General features: G+C 46.6%; 1 protein-coding gene across 5 annotated transcripts in view; it reads right to left on the bottom strand.

The window, feature by feature from the left end:
* Window positions 1-12,500, bottom strand: part of LCLAT1 (lysocardiolipin acyltransferase 1) — a 59,290-nt gene that overhangs the window by 42,102 nt on the left and 4,688 nt on the right. Inside the window, exon 1 of one of the 5 annotated variants that reach the window (XM_085857581.1) lies at window positions 6,828-6,849. The exons of the other annotated variants lie outside the window; for them this stretch is intronic. The gene's annotated coding sequence lies outside the window, so the exon portion shown is untranslated. Of the gene's footprint in view, window positions 1-6,827; window positions 6,850-12,500 lie in introns of those variants that run through there. 5 annotated transcript variants of the gene reach the window in all.

The following is a 12,500-nucleotide window of genomic DNA, read 5'->3' as shown; positions in this document are numbered from 1 at the left end:
GTAGTGGTTTCGGTATTTGGTTCGTCCAATGACACCTGCATAGCCCCACGGAGCTCGATTTTTCATTTTCGTCCCAAGGTCAAGGTCACAAGGTCACGAACTTAGAAAATTTCGAATTTTGACATAAAAATCATACGACTGCCCAAACTTTGAGAGCTAGGATGACAATATTTTTTATGCATAATCTTGAGGTCATTCCCCACCTAAAGTCTTGAAACCATTTTGCTCTATCTCGAACACCTTGCCCGTGGCGCCCCCTTCAAGTTTGTTTTTACGCTGATTTCATCAAAGTATGGAAAATTAAATCCGATGAGTGCGAAATGCCATATAGCCTATATGACGTTATATTGTTCCTGGAATGTTCCAGAGGAAGTTTTGCACCAAAGGTCATAATCCTTGACCTTTGACCTTTAAAGGCCACAAAGGTCAAATTTTCAAAGTTGTGGGAATCGAACCGGGGTTTCGACCTTCTTCGACGAACTAACTCCAATAAGCTATAGCACGTATCCTGTTTCCTTATTTTAATGTCCACAACATTGTTTTTGGACCTTTAAAGGTTATGCAAAGGTCAAATTTTGAAAGTTGTTGAACGAAACCGGGTTTTCGACATTTTGCAGCTAATAACCTGTCACTCATACCACATCATATTGATCATTTTTTTATAACTTGGTCAAACATTATCACATTGTCTCATCCTTGACTTCTGAAACGATCTACATCGTCAAATACCGCTCGTGAATCATCGTCGTCTTCAGACTTGTTTGTTTAACAATCATCAAATTAAGTTATAAATGGGATAATCTCAGTTTTTGCATATTTTGCAGTAAGCATGGCGACTGAAGATCGAAAGGAGTTCCGAAAATACTGTTGCGATCCGTTCAGCTGCCATAAAACGAAACGACAAAAAGATCTTCGCAATGTGTCAAATGATATGTTGAAGAAATTTTCTTCAAAGGTGAAAAAAAGATGACAGACTTTGTACTTCGTGCAGAAAAAAACTCAGTTGTTACCAGAGCGTATTGAAGAATCATCTTCGACCAGTTCTAAATTATCATCAGAAGGTACTATCGAAGGCATGGCAGAATCTATTTTGACAGATGAGGATGAGGAGGTTTTTAAGCGAGAAGCAGAAGTTGACCTATTAAACCAGTCGTTATCGATGATAAGCCCATTCGACAAACGAAAGGCAGAAAGGAACCCAGGGTACGTTCCTGAAAAGTGAAGTAAAGTGGAAGATTCTGTGCGAAAGAAATTAGAACTAGTTGCTGGACCAAGCACTGTAGAGAAAACACAAAATACAGCGTCCAAATGTGATGAAAACTGCATGCCAGAGGTGATCAAAAGCCTGAAAGAAAAATACGTAGTTTCGAGCCGTTCAGAGCAAATACGTATACTGACAATATTTGCTAGGAATATGAGCATCAGAAGGACGATGAGTGAATTCAGTTGCTCCCAAAGAATGGCTGTGCAAACCAAAATTCTAGAGAAAGAAAATGGTATGCTATAGTTTCCAAATCCCAAACAGGACAAAATATTGCCTGACGAAGTTAAATCCGCCGTAACCGAATTTTACCGAAGTGATGAAGTCAGTCGAATAATGCCGGGAAAAAAGGACTGTGTGGTGGTCAGGAATGTACATGGAAAAGACAAAATTCAAAAGCGCCTGGTACTAAACAATCTCAAGGAAATGTTTCAGAAATTTAAAGAGAAGAACCCTGGCTTTAAAGTTGGATTCGCGAAGTTCACAATGCTCCGTCCCTCGGAGTGTGTCCGAGCAGGTTCAGGTGGTACACACAGTGTATGTGTATGTACAATACATCAAAATGTGAAACTCATGATGTTTGGATCCAAAATGCTACAGATAGCCGAACTTCCTAGCTATCATCATGTGATAGCACGCATAGTTTGTAACCCAACACAACTGGCATGTTATTTCAGAACTTGTGAAAGTTGCCCATCAATTGAAGACTTCAAAACCGAGCTACTGAGTGCTTATGAACTGGAGGATATTGATGAAATTCAGTTTAAACGGTGGACATCCACCGACAGATCTGAACTGAGCTCCATGGTCCTGCCTTTGGAAGAATTCATTGATCAATTTTGTGAACGCACGGTGAAATTAGTGATTCACGACTTCATTGCCAAGGCCCAATCTTAGTTTCTGAAAAATAAGAAAGACGAAATCGGTAAAGGAGAATTTGTCATTATTGGAGACTTCTCAGAGAACTATTCGTTTGTCGTACAGGATGTGGCCCAAGGATTCCATTGGAACTGCTCTCAAGCGACAATTCACCCCTCGGTTTACGATTTCAAATCGGACGATGGCAAATTAAACCACGATTCGTTCACGATTATATCAGAATGCAATACTCACGACATTGTCTCAGTCCACCTCTTCCATAGATTTCTCATTGAACACTTCAAATCTAGCTTTGGAAATGCAAAGAAACTTTACTATTTCTCAGACGGTTGCGCTGGCCAATAGAAGAATTGCAAAGCCTTGATAAACCTATGTCGTCACCAATCAGAGTATGGTATTGATGCAGAATGGCATGTTTTTGCCACAAGTCATAGAAGGGCCCTTCAGATGGCGTGGGAGGTACAGTCAAACGAGAAGCAACACGTGAGAGCCTGCGTAGACCTTACGACAGTCAAATTATTTCTCCAAAAGATCTTTTCGCCTTTGCTGAAAATGGTTTGAATGAAATGAAGTTCGGTTATGGGATCCAAGAGGCGTATGACGAGGAAGAACGAAATCTGGAAGAAAGGTTAAAAACGGCCAAAACCATAGCTGGAACTCAAAAACTTCATGCTTTCGTCCCTATTTCTGAAACTGCACTTCAAGTACGCGAATTCAGCCTTAGCGAGGAACACCGTATCGAGTCAGCTATTTCAAAATCTACACCAACTTTTAACGGGAAACTCTCAGGTTATGTCACAGTGCACCATGATGGAAAATGGTGGCTTGCCTGCATCATGGAAGCCTTTCAGGACACTCATGAAGTGAAACTGAATTTTCTTCATCCAAACGGGCCCACAAATAGTTTCTTTTTCCTGACATTGAAGATCACTATATTTTAGACATTTCTGATATACTTTTTTCCGTGGAACCAAAAACTGCTAGAGGAAGAACCTACACAATCATTAAAAAAGAAACACAGCTGTCAAATAAAACATTGGTTGGCAAAAAATGTTGACTATAATATGCAAGGAGAATCTCTTACTCATACGAGTATCACTTCCAGTTCCTGCATGTGCATGTGGAAAGCTCGCTTTACGAGCATTTTGATACCAAGATCACCCAAATCGGACCACTACAACCTGTGATATGGCCTCTGGAAGATTGTGGGGCATCCGGGGGCGCCCAAATTTGGGGGGGGGGGGTGAAAATGTGCCCCGATGGGCCCACAGGTCTAAAAGTTGGTATTTTGAGTTTTTTCACCCAAGTGAATAAATGACCAACATATGGGGAGAAAATGAGGTATTAGTGTCGGGAGGGTGTGTACACTTGATATGGAATGTCTCAAATCGCGTTTTTGGCACTTATAAAAAACTTCAATTTAGCAGTACTTGGACAAAATATGACTACATTTTACATCTGCAACACGAGGGGGTCTGCCTGCAACAAGAGGGGGCCTGCCTGCGACATGTGGGGGCCTGCCTGCGACGCGTGGGGGCCTGCATGCGACGTGTGGGGGCCTGCCTGTGACACGAGGGGCCTGCCTACAACGCGTGGGGTCTGCCTGCGACGCGTGGCCTACCTGCGACACATGGGGGCCTGCATGCGACACGAGGAGGGCTGCATGCACCAAGAGGGGGCCTGCATGCGACACGAGAGAGCCTGCATGCGACACGAGGGGGCCTGCCTGCAACACGTGGGGGCCTGCCTGCGACGCGTGGGGGCCTGCACGTGACGTGTGGGGGCCTGCCTGCGATGCGTGGGGGCCTGCCTGGGACACATAGGGGCCTGCCTGCGACGCGTGGGGGACTGCCTGCGATGCGTGGGGGACTGCCTGCGACGTGTATGGGCCTGCTTGCGATGCATGGGGGCCTGCCTGCAACACGAGGTGGCCTGTCTGTCATGCGACGGGTGTGCCTGTTCAGCAAGGGAGTGTGACTGAGCAGTGCAGAACTGCACCAGCTGGGGTGTGCGGAATGATGTTAGCAAGGGTCGAGCAGCTCTTGCCTTATTCGAGTTGGCTTTCAGAACCATCGGCTTGGTGCTCGCTCTTGGGCATGTGCTTGCAACATGAGGGGGGTCTGCTTGTGCTAGACTGAGAGCTGGTCAGAGGTTAATCATAAAATCTCGCCCGAAAGGTTTGATGTTCTTAATCGTGTTACACCACCTTGACATCCAACAAAACCCATTTCTTGAGCTCCACATTTCCGGTGTTCGGAAGGGGCAGACCCTTAAAAAGACCCTGAAAACCCTTTTTCGGAAATATTTGTGCCTGAGGCTGATTATTATTTTATGACATCTACATTGGATACTGAATGTATCCTGGTGTTGGTGTAGTGGTTAGGGTAGTGGCTTGGGATCCAAAAGGTCCTGAGTTCAAGCTCTGTTGGCCGCTTGAATTAATACACACCTGGAGGTTGACTCAGCCTGTCATCCTTCCGAGGTCGGCAAAGTGAGTACCAGTGTACTGGGCCCGGTGTATGCCCCGGTTAGAATAGGTGTACCATATCCCTGTGTCGTAAGAGGCGACCAGCGTTGTGTCAGGAAGGGCATCCGATGTAAAACATGTGCCAAATCATTATGCGGATCATAACGGATGATCCGCTGTTGCGACCCCTAACGGGAGCAGCCGAAAGAAGAAGAAGACATTGGATACTGAATACAAAATACACACGTAAGAAATTAAAATACTTGGCATTTGCAGATCAGGACCCTTATTTCTGAAAATGCATTTGAGGCTCGTTATCAAAATCTACTGGATCAGAAAGGATCAGAAAGTTTCTTACGCTGCATCCTGTCTACCTCTACCGGATCAAAAAGTTTCTTACCATTAGAATAAAGCAGTTTGCAACAAAAAATTTCCTTGGGTGCAAATTTCTGATTAAGACCCTTTTTGAACCCTTTTAAGGGGTTCTTCTTATGTACAAGTTTACCAATTTGAAAACTTCTTATGCACCGAATTCAAAAAAATGCAGGGTCAGAAATTGTTTTGCATTGAATTTTTGTTTCATGGTGATAGATTGGAACTTTTTGCAACAAAAATTTTTCTCCGGCACAAATTTCTGATTAAGACCCTTCTTGAACCCTTTTTCGGGTCCTTCTTATATGCAAATGCAAACAATTTTCATTTCTTAAGCATCTATTTTGAATTCAGTATCCAATGTAGATGTCATAAAATAATAATCAGCCTCAGGCGCAAATATTTCCCGAAAAGGGTTTTTAGGGTCTTTTTAAGGGTCTGCTGCTTCTGAACGCCAAAAATGCAGAACTCAAGAATGGGTTTTGTTGGATATCAAGGTGGTGTAACACGATTAAGAACATCAAACTTTTTGGGAACAACTTTATGATTAACCTCTGACCAGCTCTCAGTCTAATACCATGAATGGGCGTGCCTGAGTAGTGTGGAACTGCACCCGTGCAGGGTGCACGTACTAGTGTCCGCAAGGGTTGATTCAGCCCTTGCCTTAGTCGAATCAGCACTCAGAGCCGTTGGCTCGGTTGCTCATTCTTCCTAACTCTGCACCCTAAGGATGCAAATTGGCGTCTAACTGGCAGGGATTAAAAGAGGAGCGGTAGCTCCAGCAGTAGAGCAAGCCAATGTGGGACATGGTCAGCTGGAGCCCAAATTTGCTACTTGTTTTGATGTTTGTTTTGGTGAATGTGCTGTTTCTGTGAGTCAAGAACAGCAGGCCACTCATGATAATTTGAAAAGGGAGGAAAAACTGCAGCCTCAAGGCCAGCAGTGGATGTAGTGAATGCAAATAGGCCCAAGAGCGATGGCGCCATTGCCCGCAGTCTTGATTGGGCACCCGAAGTTTGGAAAGTGGCGGTGGAATAGCTTTGAGAGAACCGTTTCCCCAGGCTGGACTTGGACCGAGTGGAAGGGGAAGGGGAATGGAGGGGGGGGGAGGGCAAGGCTTGTATGGCCAGTCTCGGTGGAAATTAGAATGGTTCAGGACCACTCAATGAATAAGTTAAAATGCTGTTGGAATGTGAGTGTATGTATAATCGCATTGGTGTCTGTGTTGCAGTTTGTTTTGCACAGTCTTTGCGCATGTGCAGGGGGACGCAAGGTTGAGTGCTCGCTTGTCTGAATAAACATAGCAGCCTTTATTGTGTCAGGAGAATCTATGGTTTGACTGAAGTTATTTTGGGAGAGATAATAGCAAGGATCATCTGAAGTTGGATACATAGGACACGTACTGACTGCTGATGATTGCACCGATAGCCAATAAAAGCACAAGCTGTAACAGAGATGCAGCGTTCAACAGACATGAAGACAATTCAATGTTTCGTGAGCTTTGTGAATTATTTAACCAGGTTTGTACCCAACCTTTTAGCAGAATGCTAACAACTACAAAGGATGGTTTTGAAGCATGTATGGTGGTTCTGAGACACAGAACAAGAAGCAGCCAACAATCGAATCAAGCATTTGTTGACAACAACTCCATTCCCGAGATACTATGATGTAACAGTGGAAGGAAGTCATGGTGCGGTGGGATGCTTGTGACACAGGGCTTGGAGCAACAATGATGCAATGAGGCCAAACAGTTGTTTCGCAAACAAACAGAGAGACTATATGCACAAATTCCAAATAGAGGAGTGCCTCACATTAGTCTTTGCATGTTCAGAGCATTTTCACCATTACTTGTTTTGCAAGCAGAAGGTGAATGTGGAGGCAGACCACAAGTTGTTGCAAAGCATATTCTTGAATCCACTACTGGCCGCTCTGAAGTGCCGACAAAGAATGATGCTGAGGCTACAGAAGTTCCATCAAATGCAAGTGAGGTATTGAGATGTACATCGCAGACATGCTGTCTAGACTCCAGAGTTCCCCTTCCCCTAAAAGGCATCAAGGAAGCGAGCTCAGAGTACTACATCTGTAAGATTCCACAGGAAATCAAGTTTCAAGAAATGTTTGAGACACTCAAATTCAATGATACCATCAATGTCAGTAATGAGAGACCATAGCAGATCAAGCGAAACACCCAACAGGATGAGTATTGGAAGCACACTCAACTGGCTTTACAAGCATTGCAGATTGTAGCCACATCAGGATGGCCTGAGCGGAAGGAGAATGTTCCTTTCAGTAGCCAGGAACACTGGGTGGTCCGTCATGATATAGTTACTCAAGATGGCATTCTGTACAAAGGCAACCGAGTCATACCGAAATTGATGTGCTGAGAGATGTTGAACAGCACACATTTGAGCAACATGGTGCTGTTCACGCATGTCTTTGCCAGCTTAGTGTTTTATTAATGGTTAAGGTGGCTGGCTTAACATCTCATGGTCTTGAGTGCACGGCTCTGTTTTTCGATTAATTAACAGAAAGTGGGTTGACAGCCTGTCATCCTTCAGAAGTCAGCAAAATGAGTACTAGCTTGCTGGTAACAGAGGCATTGCATCGGCGGTACAGCCGCACACTCATAAAAATAATGCAGCGAAGCAACCATCTCAGCTGACAAGTAATTTGTTCATGGTGCTGGCAATAGCTCGCCTCCTCTTCATGAACAACAATGTGGTATCCTTAATGTCCTCCAGATAATGCCGGCAGACAGGACTCCCAGTTTAATGTCCATCTGAGGGATGGCACACATATTGATGAATCACCCTGCTTGTGAAACACCAGGATGAGAGTTTATAGCTGGGTCAGAATTAAATCCCAGGCAAGACAGCTTAGAGGTGCATACCTCCAGGCCGTCCCTGCCAGCCTACGAAGAAGATAATAACAAGGAATAACAAGCAAATTTGATGCAGGAAGTGACCATTTGGCCAATCATGCATGCATTACACCAATACCAGATTAAACTAGAAGGGCACTCGGTAGGGCACATACATCCGCCACGCAATGCCTGATCCATATCAGGCCCAATACATTTTTGAAATATCATTCTAGACCGAACTATATCGTTTTTGGCTCGATCTCTCAATGGTGAAGAATCACTTTGGATATTAAATAATTCTCGTATCCAGATGCGGATTTGGATCTTCACCAAAATTGAATAAATTCTTCCTCGTCACACCCCCAACATGTCCACCAAGTATCATCTCAATCTGTGCACAATATTTTGAGATTTCATGCTATTTATTGATTTTGGCCCCATCTCTCAATGGTGAATCACCACTGAAAAAATTCAAGTAGTTGGACCCGGATCCGGATCTAAACCAAAATCAAATGAGATCGTCCTCGTCACACACCAAACCTATCCACAAAATTTAATCCAGATCTGTCAACAACTTTTTGAGATATCCTACACTTACACAGAAACAAACAAACAAACAAACAAACAAACAAACAGAAAAACAAGCAAAGAAAAAGAAGATGTCATACAGAGCATGACACTTGCAAAATCCATAAATCAAATTTGACCTCAAAATAATTGCTCGTTAAATTCAATGACCAAATATGGAACTCCTTTTCAAATTTCAAGTCAATCAGATGAAAATTGACAATTTTAGATATTCGGCCAATGTTGTCGTTTTGGCCGATGTTGACGTCAAAAATAATTGGTGGTTGAATTCAGTGACCGGATGTGCAAATCCTCTTCAAATTTCAAGTCAATCGGATGAAAATTGAGGATTTTAGAAATACCTCCTTAATTGTTGACCTTGGGCCTGTGTTGCCCTTTTGGTCTATGTTGACCCTTAAAAATAATTCACTGGTTGAATTCAGTGACCTGAAAAATAAATCTTCAAAAATAATTGGTGGTTCAATTCAGTGACCTGAAATATAAATCCTCTTCAAATTTCAAGTCAATCGGATGAAAATTGAGGATTTTAGAAATCCCACCTAAGTTGTTGACCTTTGGCCTATGTTGACCATTTGACCTCAAAAGCAATAGGCTTCTTCCTTATGACAAGCTCTACCATGTGGTGAAGTTTCGTGAAGATCGGCTTAAAATTGTGCCCTGTAAGTGATAAACAGACAGACAAACAGACAGACAAGCCGGTAGGCGACGAGGGATCCGCTAGGATCGAAGTGCTGGATACGATGCTTCTCATTCTGACTGATCCACCGACGAAGATTCATTACCAAGATGTATTGGTTCACATATAATTGTTCCTCTGCCTGGCAAGATTTTTCCTATTGCGTATTTTGCCAACTGGCACTCCTCACAGGACTACCATTTGAAAAATAAAACCTAAATCAAAAATCAGCTCGAGTAAAATTTTCTAAATATCTCGAAGTGTTTAATTCCGAAATCTCGTTTCTACACATTCAAAACTGTAGGACAAGTATTGAAAATAGTGAACGTAGGTCGAGAAAAAGTATTTTTTCGAACTTTGCGTATTTCAGCCCCGACACCCTTGGTGATCGAATCTGGAAAAATGCAGCGGTTCAATTTTGTAGTAGTTATTAAACTCTATCCATTCACCGAATTTGAAAGTTCCGCCGTCGGCGGTTTCCGAGGTCAAGGTCACTTAACATATTCCCTGGTTTACCACCTTTCCGTATTCGGAGGGCTGCCATTCGGAACCTATGAGAGATAGAGGAACGTGATGCTGTCGCGATAACTAGATGGGGATGCAAGGAATAGGCAGGAGTTGGTCCGGTCGCTCTACCTATCATAGAAGCCGCGCTACGTCAGTTACCGTTTGGGTTCTTAAAACGCAGTTTTTCGGCTGCTGCATAGCAACGGGTGGTTGCTTAGCAACGAAACTCAAATGCGCACACTCCCAGCCGATATGGCACCTGTTCGCCAAGTTTCATCGAAATCTGTTTTCTGGTTTGTGCTGTGGAGCCTCACGTTGCTTGCGCGCGCACGCACGCACGCACGCACGCACGCACGCACGCACGCACGCACGCACACACGCACACACGCACACACACACACACACACACACAAAACCCGACAATAACGGATATCTAGCGAATCCCAACAGAATAACAAAATGGACTAACCAATATACAATATGTGAAAAATCTTCGATTTCACAAGTAACAAACAGATAGAACGGGGTGAAAAGATAACCTCCTTCAAAATAAATCCATTCAGCTAACAACTTCATTTCATTGGGGGGGGGGTGGGGGGATAGTCGGAGGAGTGGGGAAGACAAAAATGTGACAGGCTCAAGGACATCACCAAGGTGTAAAAACATAAAAATGGGGAAAAATTCTGGGTTTGTTCATTTTTAAAAATTTTTTAGGGTTGGTTTTAGAGTGAAGAATGTGCAGCATGGACCACACACTGTCCCTTCACAAAACCGTCTTAAGAGACATCACCCATCAATGCTCAAGCAACCCAAAAGCCCTGTCATCCCCCTATCGCCCTCGATTCCAAAACTTCCAGGTACCTATCAAATTACAATTTAAACTTATCTGCTGTTTCTGCTGCTGCTACCTTTCCAAGGAGACCTTTCCATGAATCAACTCCTCTCTGAGTAAAAGACCCGTGCCTTACCACCGTCTTAACTCTCCTCTTCTTGACCCTCATGCTGTGGCTCCTGGTCCTATCACTGTCTACTCTGCTGAATAATTCATCTGCACTTATTTTATCTATAACCTTCATTATCTTAAACATCTCTATTGTATCTCCTCGTAACTATAAGCCCTGTCTCTTTCAGACATTCCTCATGGCTGAGTCTCGCGAGCCCTGGAATCAGTCTAGTAGCCCTCTCTATGTCCTTCCTCACATGTGGTGACCAAAACTGCACACAATATTCGAGAATCCAAATGACGCCTCACTCAGCACCTGTATAAAGTTAAAACATAAACTACCTTCTTTGATATATAATTTATTATCGCTCTAAGAGTACAACGTAAAATTCTGGTTGCTTTGCGTGGCATCGTCCCATCGTCCTGCCTGGCATCATCCTGCTCTCCTGCCTGGCATCGTCCCGGCCTCCTGCCTGGCATCCTCCTGCTCTCCTGCCTGGCATCGTCCCGCCCTCCTGCCTGGCATCCTCCTGCATTCCTGCCTGGCATCGTCCCGCCGTCCTGCCTGGCATCGTCCCGCCCTCGTGCCTGGCATCCTCCTGCTCTCCTGCCTGGCATCGTCCCGCCCTCCTGCCTGGCATCCTCCTGCCTGGCATCGTCCCGCTCTCCTGCCTGGCATCGTCCCGCCCTCCTGCCTGGCAGCGTCCCGCCCTCCTGCCTGGCAGCGTCCCGCCCTCCTGCCTGGCAGCGTCCGCCCTCCTGCCTGGCATCGTCCCGCCCTCCTGCCTAGCATCCTCCTGCATTCCTGCCTGGCATCGTCCCACTCTCCTGCCTGGCATCGTCCCGCCCTCCTGCCTGGCATCGTCCCGCCCTCCTGCCTGGCATCCTCCTGCATTCCTGCCTGGCATCGTCCCACTCTCCTGCCTGGCATCGTCCCACCCTCCTGCCTTGCATCGTCCCACCCTCCTGCCTGGCATCCTCCTGCCTGGCATCGTCCCACTCTCCTGCCTGGCATCGTCCCACCCTCCTGCCTGGCATCCTCCTGCCTGGCATCGTCCCGCTCTCCTGCCTGGCATCGCCCTGCCCTTCTGCCTGGCATCGTCCCATCGTCCTGCCTGGCATCGTCCCATCGTCCTGCCTGGCATCGTCCCACCCTCCTGCCTGGCATCCTCCTGCCTGGCATCGCCCTGCCCTCCTGCCTGGCATCGTCTCACCGTCCTGCCTGGCATCGTCCTGCTCTCCTGCCTGGCATCGTCCCGCCCTCCTGCCTGGCATCCTCCCACTCTCCTGCCTGACAGCGTCCTGCCCTCCTGCCCTCCTGCTTCTCCCTCTTCCCTCTTCCTCCCACCCCTCCCCCTCTCCCCTTCCCACCGCTCCCCTCCCCACCCTCCCTCTCCCCTTCCCACCCCTCCCTCCCTCTCCCCTTCCCACCCCTCCCTCCCACCTTCTCCCTCCCATTCTCTCCCCTCCCCCTCTCCCCACCTCCCATCACTCCTCTCCCAACCCTCCCTCTCCTCTCCTTCCCCCACCCCTCCCACTCCCAACCCCCTCTCCTTCCCCCACCCCTCCCACTCCCAACCCCCTCTCCTTCCCCCACCCCCTCCCACCCCCAACCCGCCTCTTCCTCCCTCACCCCTCATACTCCCACCCACCCCCAACCTGCCTCTCCCTCCCTCACCCCCTCATACTCCCACCCACCCCCAACCCACCTCTCCCTCCCTCACCCCCTCATACTCCCACCCACCCCCAACCCGCCTCTCCCTCCCTCACCCCCTCATACTCCCACCCACCCCCAACCCGCCTCTCCCTCCCTCACCTCCTCATACTCCCACCCACCCCCAACCCGCCTCTCTCTCCCTCACCCCCTCATACTCCCACCCACCCCCAACCCGCCTCTCCCTCCCTCACCCCTCATACTCCCACCCACCCCCAACCCGCCTCTCT

This window comes from Eptatretus burgeri, chromosome 15 (genome assembly GCF_056783735.1).
Source record: "Eptatretus burgeri isolate ZD-2024b chromosome 15, Ebu_testis_v1, whole genome shotgun sequence".
In the NCBI taxonomy this organism is placed as follows: Eukaryota; Metazoa; Chordata; class Myxini; order Myxiniformes; family Myxinidae; genus Eptatretus; species Eptatretus burgeri.
The sequence above is the reverse complement of the archived record's forward strand: the minus strand, read 5'-3'. Positions and strand labels throughout refer to the sequence as shown.